This window comes from Pelophylax lessonae, assembly GCF_965119305.1.
Source record: "Pelophylax lessonae genome assembly, chromosome: 3".
Taxonomy (NCBI): Eukaryota; Metazoa; Chordata; class Amphibia; order Anura; family Ranidae; genus Pelophylax; species Pelophylax lessonae.
The window spans coordinates 88,987,470-89,007,134 of NC_138770.1; the positions used below are offsets into that span (position 1 = coordinate 88,987,470).

The 19,665-nt window shown below is 45.6% G+C and overlaps 1 protein-coding gene across 1 annotated transcript in view; it reads right to left on the reverse strand.

The window, feature by feature from the left end:
• The window catches only part of LOC309551310 (cytochrome P450 2K1-like), a 109,714-nt gene extending 93,343 nt beyond the window's left edge, over window positions 1-16,371 (reverse strand). Inside the window, exon 1 of the mRNA XM_082251844.1 lies at window positions 16,358-16,371. The gene's annotated coding sequence lies outside the window, so the exon portion shown is untranslated. The remainder of the gene's footprint in view (window positions 1-16,357) is intronic.
• Between the last annotated feature and the right edge of the window lie 3,294 nt (window positions 16,372-19,665).

The following is a 19,665-nucleotide window of genomic DNA, read 5'->3' on the forward strand; positions in this document are numbered from 1 at the left end:
AGCGGGTTGGAACCCATAATTGGCCATGAATGGAGAAATTTCTGAAGAAAGGTTGATGGCAGAGTTCCTGGCAAAATCTGTCCAGGGTAGCAGATCAACCCAATTGTCTTGATGCTCAGAGATAAATTGCTCCAGAGCTTGGTTGGAACGCTCATCTGCACCATTGGACTGTGGATGGTAGGCCAAGGAGAAGGAGAGTTGAATATCCAACTGGGAGCAAAAGGCATGACAGAACCTGGAGACAAACTGGCTCCTACGGTCCAAGACAATATCCTTAGGCAATCCATGTAAACGGAAGACCTCCATGGCAAACACTGAGGCAAGCTCCTGAGCAGTAGGCAGCCACTTAAGTGGAACACAGTGGCACATTTTGGAGAACCAGTTGACAACCAGTTGGCCAGAGCCGCGATAAGCGTGTGCGTGGGAGCGCCCGTTTATGGCACAGGACTCCAAAGTAAACTTCCCAGGTGGCCGTTCCTTCAGAGCGTATGTGCCAGTGACGTAACCGGCTGCATGTACAGTAAATGTCTCCTAAACAGTGCATGTTTAAGAGATATTTACAGTACCTATAGGTAAGCCTTAATATAGGCTTGCCTATAGGTACAAATTATGCGTAGGCGTTAACCATTGTTAATTTTGGCATCCATTGATTTAATTTTGGTTAATCATTGATTTCATTTTAGTAATAGTCTTTTGACTAAAATGCCATTTTAGTTTTAGTCCCATTTTAGTCATCGTATTTTAGTCAACTAAAATCTCCAGTATATTTTAGTGTAACAAAATAATTTTAGTTAACTAAAATTGAATGTTTAGTTAAATTGTAATGCATTATTTAAGCATTTCTATAGAATTTGCTCTGGACGGTGGTCTGAGGAGTCATGTAATGCTGCAGGGAGCTCTGTACGGTGGTCTGAGGAAACCTGTAATGCTGCAGAGTGCCCTGTGGTGGTCTAGGGAGGCCTGTAATGCTGCAGAGTGCTCTGGAAGGTGGTCTGAGGAGGCCTGCAATGCTGAAGAGTGCTCTGGACGGTGGTCAGATCCTGAGCTCCCTTTTTCTGATCTGTAGCATTACTTTTGGTTAACACACCTATTTTTTCCCTGATGCATATACATTTATATTTACTTATATATTTTTTTATATATATTTTCAACAAACTTTATTACATATGATATTTATATTTTTGTTTTTAAGCCATCAGCCCTTGTGGGATCGAGATTACACTGTGGCTGCTATTTTCTGGGGCTGCGATGCTCGATCTGCCGCCCTGTCCTCTGCTCTATAATCCTGGGCTGAGGGCGGGGCTGTCATGCTGAGCATCGGCGTCATGATTAGCCCAGCCTGTGATCCATGGGTGGATCACTGGGTTAGGGCTGCTATTCCATCTCTGGTTGCTGGGGGTGTAATATGTGGTGAGTGGCTTCCGGCTTTTGCCGGATACCATGTTCACTCCTTTACCACCCCTCTCTGTGACAGTTACATGGCGCTGGCGGTGATCCGCCCTGGCTCATGGGGGTATAAAGCTGTGGAGTTGTTGGACACCTGTCTTTCATGGTTTGAATGCACTAGGACTATCCCTGCAGCACGGTTGTCTCTTGAATTACTTTGTTATTGGTGAGATTACTATCCTGTCATCTATTGCACTTCCACTTTTTCCAAGCTCTGCACTTTGTTTTTCTCTTTTTTCTCTTTTTTTTTTTTCTCTGGCTGCTTGCTGAATCTTAGCTATGCTGCACCTGGCACAAAAGTTTTTCTCTACTAATGTCCTTCCACCCCTTTTTTTTATCACATACAACACTAATATCTGAAAAAGACAAGTAATTTGGACACATTTTTATATATTTAAATTTTATTTTCTTGATTAGATAACTTGGTCACTGATGTGATGAAATCACTGGTTCTTCTATTCCTTCTGTGGGATTTTTTCTGCTTCTCTCCCCCCCCCCCACTTTATGGACCAAGTGGCGTTTACCCGCCTCAGCCCTGGATCAGGCGTATATCCACAGTGTACTCAGCGACGGGAGACTATGCGATTTTTCTCTGCGACTTTTTTTGTTGTTTTTAATATGTAAGTATCAGAGTTATAGATTTTTTGAAAACTTTTGAGGGAACTTATCGGTGTGTTAACTTTATCCATATATGATCTCTTTAGCCTAAACTAGCTCTTATTTACCGAAAATTTGTACTAAGCTCCTGAAGAGTGGATGATAACTCCACGAAACGCGTAGAGCCATAAAAATATGAAATATGAAGATTTATCAGGACATGGATTACGCAATATGTATGAAAGAGCCCATGAGCCACAGGATGTATTCTTGCTATGTATTTGATATATATATGCTGTTGTATGATATTTGTATCTGCTATTATATATCTATTTATTATGTGTATATGCCTAGCAAGACATTTCCGTTACTACCTTTTGTATGTCCATACCTGAATTGTCTGTATCTGTACTGTGAATATGCGAGATTCTATTTATTCTATTTATTGATTATTGCTGCATGATCTATTCTTTTATCGTGCAGCAAGTAATAAACTAATATTTTGAAACTATTTTATCTTTATTTTTATTTGGATATTTGCAATATCAACGTACCTCATTTAAAGTCCCACTATCCTTACGCCCCCCCTTTTGTATACAATACTAGGGATGGAGGTGGTTGCTGTGATGCTTCAGATCAATTATTTCTTCATACGGTGGTCTGAAGAGGTATGTAATGCTGCAGAGTGCTCTGAATGGTTGTCTGAGGAGGTCTGTAATGCTGCAGAGTGTTCTGGTTCTGGAAGGTGGTCTGAGGAGGCCTGTAATACTGCAAAGTGCTCTGGATTTGGTCTGAGGAGGTCTGTAATGCTGCAGAGTGTTCTGGATGATGGTCTGAGAAGGTCTGTAAAGCTGCAGAGTGCTCTGGACATTGGTCTGAGGAGGCGTGTAATGCTGCAGGGTGCTCTGGACGGTGGTCTGAGGAGGCCTGTAATGCTGCAGAGTGCTCTGGACGGTGGTCTGCGGAGGCCTGTAATGCGCCAGGGTGCTCTGGACGGTGGTCTGAGGAGGCCTGTAATGCTGCAGAGTGCTCTGGACGGTGGTCTGAGGAGGCATGTAATGCTCCAGGGTGCTCTGGAGGGTGGTCTAAGGAAGCCTGTAATGCTGCAGAGTGCCCTGGATGGAGGTCTGGGGATCCTGTCATGCTGCAGATGGCTCTGGGCGGTGGTCTTAGGAGGCCTGTAATGCTGCAGAGTGCTCTGGAAGGTGGTCTGAGGAGGCCTGTAATGCTGCGGAGTGCTCTGGACGGTGGTCTGAGGAGGCTTGTAATGCTGCAGAGTGCTCTGGACGGTGGTCTGAGGAGGCCTGTAATGCTGCAGAGTACTCTGGACAGTGGTTTGAGGAGGCCTGCAATGCTGCAGAGTGCTTTGGACGGTGGTCTGAGGAGGCCTGCGATGCTGCAGAGTGCTCTGGAAGGTGGTCTGAGGAGGCCTGTAATGCTGCGAAGTGCTCTGGACGGTGGTCTGAGGAGGCTTGTAATGCTGCAGAGTGCTCTGGACGGTGGTCTGAGGAGGCCTGTAATGCTGCAGAGTGCTCTGGACGGTGGTTTGAGGAGGCCTGTAATGCTGCAGAGTGCTTTGGACGGTGGTCTGAGGAGGCCTGTGATGCTGCAAAGTGCTCTGGATGGTGGTCTGAGGAGGCCTGTAATGCTGCAGAGTGCTCTGGACAATGGTCTGAGGAGGCCTGTAATGCTGCAGGGTGCTCTGGAGGGTGGTCTAAGGAAGCCTGTAATGCTTCAGAGTGCCCTGGACGGAGGTCTGGGGATCCTGTCATGCTGCAGATGGCTCTGGGCGGTGGTCTTAGGAGGCCTGTAATGCTGCAGAGTGCTCTGGAAGGTGGTCTGAGGAGGCCTGTAATGCTGCGGAGTGCTCTGGACGGTGGTCTGAGGAGGCCTGTAATGCTGCAGAGTGCTCTGGACGGTGGTTTGAGGAGGCCTGTAATGCTGCAGAGTGCTTTGGACGGTGGTCTGAGGAGGCCTGTGATGCTGCAAAGTGCTCTGGATGGTGGTCTGAGGAGGCCTGTAATGCTGCAGAGTGCTCTGGACAATGGTCTTAGGAGGCCTGTAATGCTGCACAGTGCTGGATGGTGGTCTCAGGTCTGAGGGATGGCCTGTAATGTACAGTGCTCTGGATGCCACCATGCCGGTGGTCACTAGTCAGAGGCCTGTAATGCTGCACAGTGTTGGGTAGTGGTCTCGGGTCTAGGGGATAGCCTGTAATGCACAGTGCTGCTCTGGTCTCTGGCAGTCATCACGGATGGTGCACATGCAGGCAAAGCTCAGTGAAAACCGTAAGTTAGTAAGCATCCCTGCCTCACATTTTCATCCTGTTTTGATTATCGTCATAGTTTTCGTCAGCAGGCGAAAATGTGCTGTACTTTTTGTTTAGTTTTCGTCACTGTAAAAATACAGCTGATGAAAACTTTGACGAAAACATTCCCACTTTACCCCTTTACACCGGCGGAATGCAAATATGCGGCCTCGGCTTCGGGGGGTTGATACCATTGTTTAGAGCCAACAGTCGGATTTCTTGGAATGACAATGGATGCGGCCGAGCAGCCGCTCAGTTGCCATTACACAGAGCAGGAGGGGATGCCCCCACTCTCCCGCTGCCTTCCACGGCTTGCCCAGTTCTCTGGTCTCACCAGGAGAACCGAGCGACCAGCTGTCACGTCGAAGATCTGACCAAAGCTGTATTTGGTTCTGATCGGTTCTCTGATGTAAAAACCCAGAAGCGATGTTATTACATCACTTTCGGGTACTGGAGCCCTAAAGGCACCAGATTTAAAATAAAAAAAATAAATAAAAAAATGACAGCATTCAAAACAGCTAAACTTGGTGTTTTAATGATTTTAAGTGCAGAGGAGGGGATTGGGGTCTTTTAGATCCCAGATCCCTCCATAACGTGTACCTGTCACTGCCTATTACTGTCACAAGGGATGTTTACATTCGTGGGTGTCTGCAAGGATGGGGGGGCAAGGGGGAGAAAGTGCCCCCCCCCTGGAAACTCAACTTTCCCTTTAAAGTGATTGTAATCCACTTGATAATATTCTGTCTTGCCTGTTTGATAATCCTGTGTGCCCGTGCCCCTGTGTCTCTGTATATGTTTTTTTAAGAAATAAGCCGTTCTTTACTAGTTTATAGAGCGCCGATAGACGCTCACGTGACCTGCCAACTCTCTCCTCTCCCCGTCTGACAACTGCCTGCAGCGGGCGGGGTGGAGGATTCCGCACTGACGTCAGTCGGGAAGGAAGGAGGAGAGAGGTGGCGGGTCCCCTGAGTGGCAATCAGCACTCTGAAAACTGGTAAAGAATGGCTTGTTTTTAAAAATACAGACACAGGGGCACACAGAATTATTAAACAGACTGTAGATAGGATAGGAAATTTAAATGAAACTACAGAAGCAGGATGGGAGGGGACGGGCACTGACAAAGGAGCAAACAGGCAGGGAGGGAGGGGGGAAAGAGGACAGAGGAGGACAGGAGAACTGCGGATGACGGGGGCACCTAGACTGACCACAGTGTCAGGGCTCAGCAGCCATGGTATACCGTGGTCAGTTTATAGAGGGGAGGACATAGCCAGGCAGGATCAGCCAGGTATTTTAGGTGATAGAAGGGGCCAAATTACACAGCACAAGCACTGTGCTATATACCTTACTTTAACCTCCCTGGCGGGATTCCACCCCTGAGTTTGGCTCGGGGTGGAATTTCAGTACCATTAGCGGTAACCCAATGCCACCCTCGGGGATAGAACCAGGGAGGTTTGCTGGATCCTGGAAGAGGTTACTTACATTGTCCTCTGGGATCCCGCGATGTATTCCGGCAGTGTACGGTGGCCGGATCTTCCGCCTCATGCTGTGTGCCCTGGCTTCCGTTTCCTGTGAGCATTGCGTCGCAGGGGGGTGGACCCGGCGGCAAATTCAAAAAGTAAAAAACACAAACACACTGTAATCCTATTGGATTACATTACTAAATAAAATAAATTGACCTTAGTTTGCCCCCCCCCCCCATTGCTTTCTCCAGTGCCCTTGCCTGCAGTTTTACTGTACTTTGTGTCTGGAAACTACAGAACGACCGTGGCATTAAAAAAGTGCGCCGCCACCTCAAAAGCGGTATATGACCTGCTGGAAAACAGTGACAGCGATACAGAATCGCTTGCAGAATTGAGTGATAGTGATTAGTGGGGAAGTTTGTCATCGGACACAGAAAGCGATTTCAGCGATGATCCTGCGACTGTGCTCAGTGATGTGCGGACTTGGTGCTCGATTGACTGCGGTACGGAGCATGTAGTGCCCCCAAGATTCCCATTTACTGGAGCACCTGGTATCAAAGTGGATATTGAGGATGACAACCCCTTGGCATACCTTCAACTCTTTTTGACCGATGAGGTTATTGAAAAAAATTGTTATGGAAGCAAATCGGTACCAGGAGCAACAAGCTGCTGCGCATCAGAGGTTTTCAAGGAGCAGAATGTGGGAACCAATGACTGTGATGGTATCACTGTATCTCACCGCCTTGTAATTCCTTAATCCCCAATAGTTCAAGAATCCCCAATTCGCCAAATAAGAAATCGCTGGTATCGCTGAATAATTCCACACATGAGCCAAAGCTGAATGCTGGAACGCTTTTACTCGCAGCCACCCAGGCATTTCAAACTACAATTTATTTTATGCCCTGCCCCCATGCAAGGGAGACACCCACAACAAATACACATTAACCAATAACACAAAGGTTACAATCCACATAAAATCCCCCCCCCCCCCTTTGTCTGTGAGGTAATTATGGTAAACAATGGTTAACACAATTATCACAGACAGGGAAAAATGCAGTTTTACCCACATGCTGTAACTTTAAAACTATACATCCAATCTTTATACAAATACATATTCAATCAATTCAGGGGAACAACATATTAAAAAATGGCACAAATCAGGCCAGGGGTTCCAAAGTTAGTACAAGTCTCTTTGGCCTGGCTGTACAAGTCTCTTTGGCCTGACTTGTCTGCCCAAAACTGGTTCTACACAGTCTTTTGTCCTGGAGACAATTGAGAAGTGATCCACTTATCTCCCAAGGACAGCAAAATACATGACTATATAACTATGCAGCTTATTGCATAAAACAGGTAAATTCAACATATCCCCAGAGAGCTTAGATCTGAGTGCACATTATTACTGAATGGCAGATCACATCCGTACAGATTCAACAGCAGGGGAAAAACAAGTGTTCCAACATGGGACCATAATCACATGGTAAGAGACTGACAAGTAGTCCTCTCCAGGTACTCGTGGCAAACTCAAAAGAGGGGAATTTTTCAAAGACATATGAACGAATACTCAATATAGTCTTTTAAGCAGGGAGAGGAAACATGCGAACACATGTTATGAATTATCTTCAGGTCCATAACCTTTCCATTTAATTAAGTATTGGACTAGGTTGCCTCTTTTCCTGCAATCAATAATGGATTCTACTTCGAATTCCTCTTCTCCATCGATTAGCACGGGTTCAGGAGGCCCATTGATCCGTCCAGGGAAAGGGTCCGGAAATGTAGATTTCAGCAATGATACGTGGAAGACAGGGTGGATTTTAAAAGACTCAGGTAACAGTAATTCATAGGTCACATCATTAACTTTCCTTTTAACTGGAAAGGGGCCTATGAACTTGGGCCAAAGTTTTCTTGACAGGCAGGTTAGTTTTAGGTTGGTTGTGGCCAGCCATACCTTGTCACCAGGTTCCAAGATCAGTTCTCCTCTTCTTTTTCTGTCATAGAACCTCTTATTACATTCTTGAGCTTTGGCCATAGTTTCCTGTAGTAATCTGTTATTGGAGGTAAAAAAATTAACCTTGTCCTGGACAGCAGGAACAGGGCCTTCGGGAACTGTGGTGACCAGGAAGGAAGGAAGGATGGTAGCCATAATTAGCAAAGAACCGGGTTTGCTTAATAGCAGAATGTTCAGAATTATTGTAGGCAAACTCGGCCAGTGGTAACAGCGTTACCCAATCATCCTGTGAATAAGAGGAAAAACAGCGTAAATACTGCTCCAAGGTCTGATTAGTCCTTTCTGTCTGGCCATTGGTCTGTGGTTGGTAAGCTGAAGAAAAGGATAGTGAAATTCTCAATTTTTCACAAAGGGATTTCCAAAACTTGGAGGTAAACTGGACCCCACGATCAGACACTATGTTAGTAGGAACTCCATGCAATCTTACAATCTCCCTGATGAACATTTTGGCAATATCTGCGGCTGATGGTGTACCCTTCATTGGCAGGAAATGTGCCATCTTGGATAGTCGATCCACGACTACAAAGGTGGTAGTGTGACCCTCGGATGGGGGCAGTTCCACAATGAAGTCCATGGATATCATTTTCCAGGCCCTGCCTGGAATTGGCAAAGGTCTGAGTAGACCCCAAGACTTAGTTCTGGTTGTCTTGTTTCGAATGCAGGTGACACAGGTCTCAACATATTTCCTACAGTCCTTTTCCAGTCTAGGCCACCAGAAGGTACGCTGGAGCAGTTCAGTAGTCTTGTGGATACCAAAGTGACCAGCGAGTGTGTGATCGTGGCAGAGGCCCAGAATATTGACCCGGAATCTTTCGGGAATAAAGATTTTATTGTTTTGCCAAAAAAGTCCATCCTTAATTTGTAGAGTAACTCCGGGAAGAGGTGGCATTCCTCTTGATGCCTGTTTGATTTGGGATAGTAAGTCTTCTTGTAGCAACAGGAAGTTCCCCGAAGACAGGATCGTATCTGGGATCACAGATTCTTCCGCCTCACAGAACATGCGGGAGAGCGCATCGGGTTTAGTGTTCTTTGATCCGGCCTATAGGTAACGTGGAAAGAAAATCTTGAAAAAAAAAGAGCCCACCTGGCCTGACGTGGTCTTAAACGTTTCGCAGCTCGCAGGTATTCCAGATTTTTATGGTCTGTGTATACCAGGATTGGATGAGCTGCTCCTTCTAGAAGATACCTCCATTCTTCTAGAGCTGCTTTAATTGCCAAGATTTCACGATCACCCACGTCGTAATTCCTTTCTGCAGGAGACAGTTTACATGAGAAAAAGGCAACAGGATGCAACAGGGTCTTGGCTCCTTGGCGTTGGGATAATACTGCTCCAACTGCTGACTCGGAAGCATCTACCTCCAGGACATAAGGTAGAGCGGGGTCAGGATGTCGGAGCACAGGTGCGGAGGTAAATAGGGTCTTCAGGGTTTCAAAAGCGGCTTGTGCCTCAGGAGTCCACTGAAACCGAATACCCTGTCTGGTCAACTGGGTGATAGGAGAAATAATTGCAGAAAAGTTCTTGATGAATTTCCGATAAAAGTTCGCAAACCCCACAAACCGTTGTACCCCTTTCTTGTCTGTGGGGGCTGGCCAGTCTAAAATGGCAGACACTTTTACAGATCCATCTTGATGCCCTCTGTGGAAAGAACCAGACCCAAGAATTGAATGTCCTGTCGGCTAAATTCACATTTTTCGGGTTTTGCATATAAGCCATGTTGCCTGAGTCGGGCCAAAACACTCCTTACATGCCCATGATGATCCTCCAAGGTAACAGAAAAGATCAGGATATCATCAAGATATACAATGACAAATAAGTCCAGAAAGTCTCGGAAAATGTCATTTATGAAATGCTGGAAGGTGGCCGGGGCATTACAGAGTCCGAAGGGCATTGCAAGGTACTCGAAGTGCCCAAAACTAGTGCAAAATGCAGTCTTCCACTCGTCACCTTCCCGGATTCGCACCAGATTATATGCTCCACGTAGATCCAACTTGGTAAACACAGTAGCAGAACGAAGTCTGTGGAATAGTTCTGGTATCAGGGGTAAGGGGTAACGGTTTTTGATTGTGATCTTATTTAAATCCTGGTAATCCACACAGGGTCGGAGAGAGTGGTTTTTCTTCTCCACAAAGAAAATCCCTGCACCTGCCGGGGACGTGGAAGGGCGAATAAAACCTTTCCTTAGGCTGTCATCGATGTATTCCTTTAAAGCTGTGAGTTCAAGTTCTGTGAGGGGAAAAATTCGTCCAAAAGGTATTTCGGCTCCAGGGAGGAGCTCGATTGGACAGTCGTATGGTCTGTGGGAGGAAGAGTCTCTGCTCCCTTTTTACTGAAGACGTCTAGAAAGTCATGATAGACCACAGGAACAGAGGAACGAGCTTCATCATCAGACTCCATGCATAGCAGTGAAGATGGTTGAAGAGGTTGTTGGAAGAAGCAAAGCTGTCGACAGTAAGGGGATAGGAACTCAATTTTTCCTGTTTTCCAGTTGATACAGGGGTTGTGCGCCTGTAGCCATGGCATTCCCAAAATGATAGGGAATAAGGGGGAAGTGATAACATCCAGGCGTAGAAGTTCCTTGTGGTTGCCAGATATGGTGGCAGGTAAGGGAAGAGTCTCTTGAGTGACAGGCCCAGATTTTATACGTGACCCATCTGCCAAATGGATTGCTATTCCATCAGATCTCAGCTTTAAAGGGACCTTGAATTGGTTAGCAAATTCTTGGTCGATGAAGCAGCTACAGGCTCCAGAGTCAATAATGGCGGGTACCCGGATAGCCCCTTCTGGAAGCTGTAAGGAGACAAGGACAGTCAGGTGAGAGGAGTTGTGGTGTGGGAACTCAATTCCTGGTTGATAGAAGAGAGAGTTAAGCACTTACGGCTCTTGGCGGGGCAGGATCTCACATAGTGTCCACTCTCTCCGCAGTACAGGCATAGATCGTTCAACCGACGGTGTTGGCGTTCTTCTGGAGAGAGAGAAGGCCGAAGCATGCCGAGCTGCATTGGCTCTGAAGTGTCAGCAGCAGGTGTGGCAGAGACTGAGGGTGTAGGCCCTGAAGGGCGGAAGACTCGCGGCATCATCCGCATAGGTCGAAGTTGCTCACCAGCCCTTTCTGAACGGCGTTCTCTTAGGTGCCGATCGATCTGAATAGCCAGATTAATTAGAGCTTCCAGAGAACCTGGCACCCCTACACGGGCCAATTCATCCTTTAGAGGATCGGAAAGTCTCAATCGGAATTGATAGCGGAGGGCGGCGTCATTCCAATCGGTGTCAGCACTCCAGCGTCTGAAGTCTGACGCATAATCTTCTGCCGTTCTGCGGCCTTGCTGAAGGGTAAGAAGGGCCGCTTCGGCAGTATTGGTCTTCTGAGGGTCCTCATACAACTCAGCCATAGCTCCGAAGAACAAGTTCAGATTTGATAGGGAAGGATCCTTATGTTCAAGTAGACGGTGGGCCCAGGACTGGGGTTCTCCTTGCAGAAGGGAAATAACATAGCTTACTTTGGTAGCCTCCAGGGAGAAGGTACGGGGCTGTAGGGCAAAGTATAGCTCACAGGCGTTATGGAAGGATCTAAATTAGCTGTGATCACCTGAAAACCTTTTCGGGGTTGGTACCCGGGGTTCTGGAGGCAAAAACATTACAGCCGGTGAGACATAAGATCCTCCAGAAGCAGGAGATGCAGGAGCTGCAGGAGATGACAAGGTTAATGACTGGACACGTCCCTCAAGTCGGTTATAGCCCTCTTGCAGGTCCTTGACAGACTGTGTAAGTGCCGCCAGGTGATGGCATAATTCGTCCATTGGAGAGGTTCCTCGTTCAGGCTCTGACATTGGCTGCTTTGTACTATCACGTACCTGGAGGTGAGCCTGAACGGTGAGGAAGGCCTCTCTTACGCCTCTGACTCGGGACCCCTGATAGTGCAGACAGGAGGTGCAGAGTATAGAGTAGCACGAGTGCCTGATGTAGCTGGAAGCAGGCTGAAGTCCACAGAGAGGGATACCTGGGTAGGTCCAGAGCAGGTATGCAGGCAACTGGTGCTGGTGGCAGGATCGTAGTGAGACAAGCCGGGTCAGAAGCCAAACGGTCATACAGGAGCCAGAAGGAGCAGACTGGAGCGGAGGTCAAGGGACAAGCCAAGGTCGGTGCAGGTGGAAAGCAGAGGATAGTCAGGACAAGCCGGGTCTGGTACTGGTAAACAGGATACAGGTAGCAGGTTCAGGTCAACAAGGCTGAAGACAAAGCAGCACTGGAGCTGAGCAAGGGCTGAGTTTAAATAGTCCATTTGGCGCCAGCATCTGTCACATTGCGTGTTTGCGTGCTCGCGTGCGCGCGCGTTTGCGCATTCGTGCATGCGCATTTGCCAAGTCCCGGCGGGATTGCACAGAAACACAACTCTGAACAGAAAACCTCTTCTTACAGATGTTTGCGGTTGTCCGTGATGGCGGATTGAACACTAAGGGCTTCATACAAGTTACCCAGGGGTTCTTCCCCGAATTCTTTGGCATCCCAAACAGAGGGTACTGGATGATCCACACAGTGACCTGCCGCCCGGGGTTGAGGGAAACCAGGTCGGGTCCAGCTGGTTCTGGGAGGCTCCAATGGACAGTTGTTCCGAATATGCCCCACTTTGTTACACCGATAACAAATGATGCCATTGTTGGGTGGCCGGGAATAGCGAGGTGTAGCTGTCACCGGCCTGCTGGGCTGTTGGTACCTGGGGGGCGCTGAAGCTGTGGGTACTGTGGGACATGGAGGTTGGGTTCTTGGAGCAGGTGCTGTAGCTTTCCGAGTATCTGCATACTCGTCTGCCAATTTGGCAGCCTCTGGTAGGGAAAGGGGCTTGCGGTCTCTTACCCACTCTTTCACCTCTGCCTGGATGTGGTCATAAATTTGCTCCAGTGGTACCAACTGCAGGACGCCATCCAGGGTTGTAGCTTGGCAGCTGGTAATCCAATGGGTGGCTGATTGTTGCAGGCGACAGGCCCATTCTGCGTAAGAGTCCTTTTCCAGCTTACGTGAATCTCTGAACTTTTGCCAGTATGCCTCTGGAGTTATTGCATACCGGGCGAGGAGGGCTTCCATAACCTGGGCATAGCTGTGAACGTCTTCCCAGGGTACCGCTCGGAAGACATCTGCTGTTTTGCCGGATAGCTTCCCTGCGAGTATGGAAACCCAGTCTTCTGCTGGTACTCGATGTAGGATACACTGGCGCTCAAAGTCTGCCAGGTACCCATCAATTTCACAGTCCTTTTCGTCAAATGCTTTAAATGCACTGAAGGGAACATGTCTGGAGTCCCCAGTGCTGCTGGGTCCCCTCTGGAAACTTATGGCTGCTTGCTGTTTCTCTGCCAGTTTTAACTGTAGCTCCAGCCGTGCTTTTTGCGTATTTTCCTCCGCTATGATTTTCATCACCTGCATGATGATCTCCGGCGGTGGGTTCGGTCCAAACCATGCCAGTCTCTCTCGCATCTCCCGGTTTGTGGGAGATTCAGTTTCCCGAACCGTCGGTATATCCATCTCCCGAACGGCCGGTATTTCGGTTTCCTGACCGATCGTTACTGCCTCAGCCATGCTACCTCGGTCTAGCTCCATCAATTCGGCTATAATGACCCGCTTAGCCTTGCAGCCTGCACTTTTCCCCCAAACTTCCAATAGTTCCTTTAATGTGCTGCGCTTGAGCCGTGTGTACCAGCTCTCCATTCGCTGTACACCAGCTTCCTTTGGATTCTTCGTTTAGGGAAAAAAAGGAAAATCCCGCCGCTGCCAACCAGTTGTGACGGTATCACTGTATCTCACCGCCTGGTAATTCCTTAATATCCAATAGTTGAAGAATCCCCAATTCGCTAAATAAGAAAACGCTGGTATCGCTGAATAACTCCACACATGAGCCAAAGCTGAATGCTGGAAAGCTTTTACTCGCAGCCACCCAGGCATTTCAAACTACAATTTCTTTTATGCCCTGCCCCCATGCAAGGGAGACACCCACAACAAATACACATTAACCAATAACACAAAGGTTACAATCCACATAAAATCCCCCCCCCCCCTTTGTCTGTGAGGTAATTATGGTAAACAATGGTTAACACAATTATCACAGGCAGGGAAAATGCAGTTTTACCCACATGCTGTAACTTTAAAACTATACATCCAATCTTTATACAAATACATATTCACAATCAATCCATTCAGGGGAACAAAATATTAAAACATGGCACGAATCAGGCCAGGGGTTCCAAAGTTAGTACTAGTCTCTTTGACCTGACTTGTCTGCACAAAACTGGTTCTACACAGTCTTTTGTCCTGGAGACAATTGAGAAGTGATCCACTTATCTCCCAAGGACAGCAAAATACATGACTATATAACTATGCAGCTTATTGCATAAAACAGGTAAATTCAACATATCCCCAGAGAGCTTAGATCTGAGTGCACATTATTACTGAATGGCAGATCACATACGTACAGATTCAACAGCAGGGGAAAAACAAGTGTTCCAACATGGGAATCATAATCACATGGTAAGAGGCTAACAAGTAGTCCTCTCCAGGTACTCGTGGCAAACTCAAAAGAGGGGAATTTTTCACAGACATATGAACGAATACTCAATATAGTCTTTTAAGCAGGGAGAGGAAACATGCAAACAGACATAGAAGGGCATCCTTCACAGTGACCAAAGAGGACATCTGGAAGTTTCTGGGCCTAACTATTCTGCAGGGAGTGGTGGGGAAACCCCTGCAGAAGTGGTATTGGACAACCAACAAATTACTAGCCACTCCTTTTTTTGGCACGGTCATGTCGGAATACAAATTTATCAAATTATCAAATTATTCTGAAAAATTTCCAGCAGACCTATGTACCAGATAGAGACATTTGTATTGACGAAAGTCTAATGGCCTACAAAGGAAGACTCAGCTGAATACAATATATAGCGTCAAAGAGAGCATGATTTGGCATAAAATCATTCATGCTATGTGAATCAAGCACTGGTTACATATGGAATTCGGTCCTATACACCAGGGAAAGGAACCAAATTTGGTTCTAACTTTGATTGAGCCATTGCTGAATCAGGGGTACTGTGTAACCACAGACAATTTTTACACTTCTCCAGAACTCTATGAGTTCCTTCCACAAAACAAGACGGATGCATATGGGACCGTTAGGGCTAACCGGTGTGACATGCTGCCAACCTTTGGCAATAAAAAGCTCAAGGCAGGAGAAATAGTTGCCTGGCAGTAAGGCAAAATGATGGCACTGAGATGGCATGACAAAAAAGATGTGTGCCTAATGAGTACAGTGCATAACACCTCTACTGTCATGGTACACACAAAAGGTGGAAAAGACGTAATGAAACAAAACTAGTGATGGATTATAACAACACTATGGGAGGTGTGGACAGAGCTGACCAGGCCATGACTTTTTATCTGGCAATGAGAAAACAACAAAAAAAAAAAAAAAAAAAATCTTCAGGCACCTTCTTGAACAGTGTTTGTGGAACGCATTCATTCTGCTAAAAAAAAAAAAAAAAAAAAAGAGTGACAAGCCTGTGGTTCATGCGAACTTTGTTTGGAAAGTTGCCAAACATATTTCTCAAACACAAAACGCCAACGGCTGTAAATAGATCTGGACGTCGTGCTGCTGGCGTTGTGAAACCAGAACGCCTGACTGGTCGTCACTTTATGGACCACTGTATTCTTTATATGCAAAAACTAATAAAAATACTTTGGAAAAATAAAATAATTAATAAAAAAATGTCTTTATACTTTATGGACCACTCTGTATACTATATATGCAAAAACGAATAAAAATACTTAAAAAAAATAAAATAAAATAATTAATAAAAAATGTTTTAAAGCCTCTTCATGCTCACGTGCAGAAGCGAACTTATACGCAAGTTGCGCCCGCATATGTAAACAGTGTTAGAACCACACATGTGAGGTATCACCGCGATCATTAGAGCGAGCACAAAACCTCCTCTTTAACTCTAAACAGGTATCCGTTAAAACGTTTTAAATTGTCGACTATAGAGATTTTCAGGTACCGTAGTTTGTTGCCATTCCACAAGCGTGCGGAATTTTAAAGCATGACATGTTCAGTATCTATTTACTTGGCTTAACATCATCTTTCACATTATTCAAATAAATTGGGCTAACTTTACTGTTTTGTTTTATTTTTTTTTTATTCATGAAAGTGTATTTCTTCTCAAAAAGTTGCATTTGAAAGATTGCTGAGCAAATACTGTGTGACATAAAATATTGCAACAATCGCCATTTTATTCTCTAGGGTCTCTGCTAAAAAAATAAGTATAATGTTTTGGGGATTTAAGTAATTTTCTAGCAAAATGTCAGAAAAAGGCTTAGACTCCAAACATTTTTTACCTTTATGCATTCCTAGCAGAAACAAGTAGGAATTTTCAACAAAATGTAAAACTCCTTGCAATGTACACTAATCATTTAGAAGGATTTTTTTTTTTTTCTCATGAAAAGTTGAGTTACTTTTAAAGCAAGTGTAAATCTAAAAACATGTAAGCTGAGCGAGTAGTACTCACGGTTCTGCACTCACATATCTTGTGCTTGCTGGAAAGTGACTAGGTTATAGATTATCTCATCTTCTTTACCTAACATACAAACTTTACTCCACCTCCACTCTCTAGATCCACTAATGTATAATGAAAAGGACAGATAAGCTCTTAAGCTTTTCTAGGTTTAAAGGTAAGAAAAAAAGAGACTGCTTATCAGTCTTTACTGGTCCATGGCCTTTAGTACACAGAAGGCCTGGAGTGTTCCAATTCAGTGTTGTTTTTTTGTTTTTTGTTTTTTTGTTTTACACCCCCCTTATTGGACAATGGATTTTGTAGTGTTTTCAGTTTCAATAAATTTTTATTAAGATTTGCAAAAGGGAGAGTGTACAAACAAAGAATAAGTGTCAGACCACAAGTAACAAGTAAGGCCTCGCATGACGCACAGGTCAGCCCAAAACATGGCACGATTTACGAATAGAACAATGCAGATAAGAACCAATTGGACTACAAATCATATAATAACATTTGCGTGTTGTCAATAAAAGGCACACCTTACCTCACCCCACTAGCCCCCCCTCCTCCCACCCCGATCTCTCAATGCGGCTGGGGGGGAGAGGCAGGCGGGAACAAGGCAGGGCGGCAATAGCCAAGGGGGACCACTGGCTCACCTGTCCGGTATAAGATTCAAACAAGTTAGAGTGTCATGGGAGGGTATCAACTTCAAACTGTCTCGTCTGAACATAAGAACTTGAAGAAGGGTAAGGGGAGGGAGAAGAAACACAGTCACAAAACTACAGTAGGGTATTTGGAGGTCCAGGGTTCCCACATCTTAGTGACCTGTTGGAGTCTGTTCATGGAGGACCAGAACATGATCTCATAAGAGGCATGTGTTTGGATAGTGCTAATAGTTTCAGCAATTGTGGGAGGACTAGGTTCTTTCCAGTGTCGGAGAACGGTAAGACGGAACGCTTATGAGATAGGAGTGTCCGTAGATGAGGTGGTATTAGCTCAATATTTTGTAGTGTTTTTGAAGCTCTTTGGATTACGCCTTTTATATCTTCTTTTGATTTTACAATTTTTGGTTTAACCCCTTCAGGACCGCCCCATGCAGATATACTGTGGCAGGGCGGCCTTCCTGCAGTGCTTTCATGCACTGGGTCATGCGCACTGCTGCCCAACTGCTTTAGCTGTGATTGGACACATCGGGAGCAAATCAGTGGGTCCGGCGGACTTGATGTTCGTTGGCCACTTGCAAGCGTTATCAGGAGGAGAGGCAGAACGGTGGTCTGCCTATGTAAACAAGTTCTGAAAGAGGGGAAGATGGGGATCTTATGTTTCTGCTAAGCAGGAACACAAATCTCTGTCTTCCCCCAGTCAAAGCTTCCCCCCGTACAGTTATTAAGCACTCCTTAGCAGCACATTTAACCCTTTGATCGCCCCTGATGTTAACCCCTTCCCTGCCAGTGTCATTAATACTGTGACAGTGCATTTCCTTTAGCACTGATCACTGCATTGGTGTCACTGGCCCTCAAAAAGTGTCACTTAGGGAGTAATTCACTAAGCTGAAAGAATTGCACTGCTCCAGTTCTATTTTTTTTCTCGCCGCGTTAAATTAATTAAAATAACGCTCGGGCGAATTTGTGATTGTTAAATTCAATAGTGAATTCCAATTAGAGTGTCGTTATTGGCAATCGCCACTTTTACAATTATGAGTTTCATTTTGAACTTCCAGCCATGCATTGCACTCAGCAATATTGTGTAGTGGTACCTGCACATACACACTGACTGATATGTCATGGGTTCTAGTCTGGCCATCATCACATCAGTTGTGTTGGTGGGGTGAGTGTTTTTTTTATGTCTACAGATTGTTAAGCGTTGACAGTAAAGTGTTAAGTGTACTTATCACTAATAAGTACATGCAGCTGAGATGATTGGACATGCCTGTGAAGCGGGGGCATTCAAGCGTTCGCCAAGTGACGGTATTCTCAGCTGATTGAAAAACATCAGTAAGTAATAGTTTTGGGGAATAGTTTGGGTTTCAGGGTGCATAGTTCGGACTGCTTACCACTACACTATTGAGCAAGCAGTTATGAGTGCATCTCAACACACTGCACAGTAAAACCTCTTCAATACTATCTTATTTTTGCAAATGTACAGATTGATGGTATGACAACTATGCATTGCACAGATGGCACAAGCCCAGTTTCTGGTATATGGGCATGGTCGGACTTTGAGCTGAATTCCTTAAGACATTACAATGTCTTCTACACCTTCTGAACCAGGGATATACAAACTGTGGCTCTCCAGCTGTTTCAAAACTACAACTCCCATCATGCCTCTGGGTGTCATGCTTGTGGCTGTCAGTCTTGCAATGCATCTTGGGACTTGTAGTTCTGCAACAGCTGGAGGGCCACAGATTCCATATCACTGTTCTAAACCTTCTAAATCCTTCGAAACACCCCCAATATCTCCACCTATTCCCCCACCCAGCAGGACCCTTCACTAGCTTCCTCACAACACACCTTCCAAACCCACTTATCCCAGCCCTCCTTCCAAACCACACTTGCCCAGGACCCCTCTCACCATTCCTCCTTAGAAAAACACACAAACTATTAACTTTTTTAACAAAAACTATTTATTTTAAAATAATAAAAACATATAAAAACAAACAAACTTAAAAACTTAAGGATCAAAAAAATTGAAAATATGGGTTTGGGTAGCAGCAGGACCAACCCCAAGTTCCCTCTCCAACTCCTTTATCCTTCCATTGGCCCACCTCAGCACCTCAATTAAAAAAGGTACTGTGACGTAACGGATCCCTGGGGATAAAAAAGAGACAAGATCATTACCTGGAGGTGAAATCCTGAAACAAAGGATTGACAAAACCAATACATCAAAAACTAGGCACTGGAGCATATTTGCCCTGTTTTCTCAACATTCTTGCTCAAACATGATAGATTGCTGGTCCACAAGTTACACTCAAATGCTTTATCCCAAAAAATGTTTGGGCAGGTGTAAGTTCCTTGCCCAACAACTTGACATTGGGAATGCTGTCCAATTCGATCCACACAGGATCAGAGTCTCCTATTGAGCTCATGGTTTGAGCTCATCACCAACAAAAGTATGTTTAGCAACAGTAATACCCTTATCAGCATTCATAGATATACAAACAATGTTATGAGCTTTAGCAGGCTCTCTTTGCTCATTACCTACTCAGCACACCACCCTTCCTCTCCAAAGGGATTCTTCTAGGGTGGCTCCACAGTTGTCCTGGGAAACCATATGCCTCACCACTGTGGGCTCCTGAGAGGTTTCCCTGGGCATCTCTGCACATG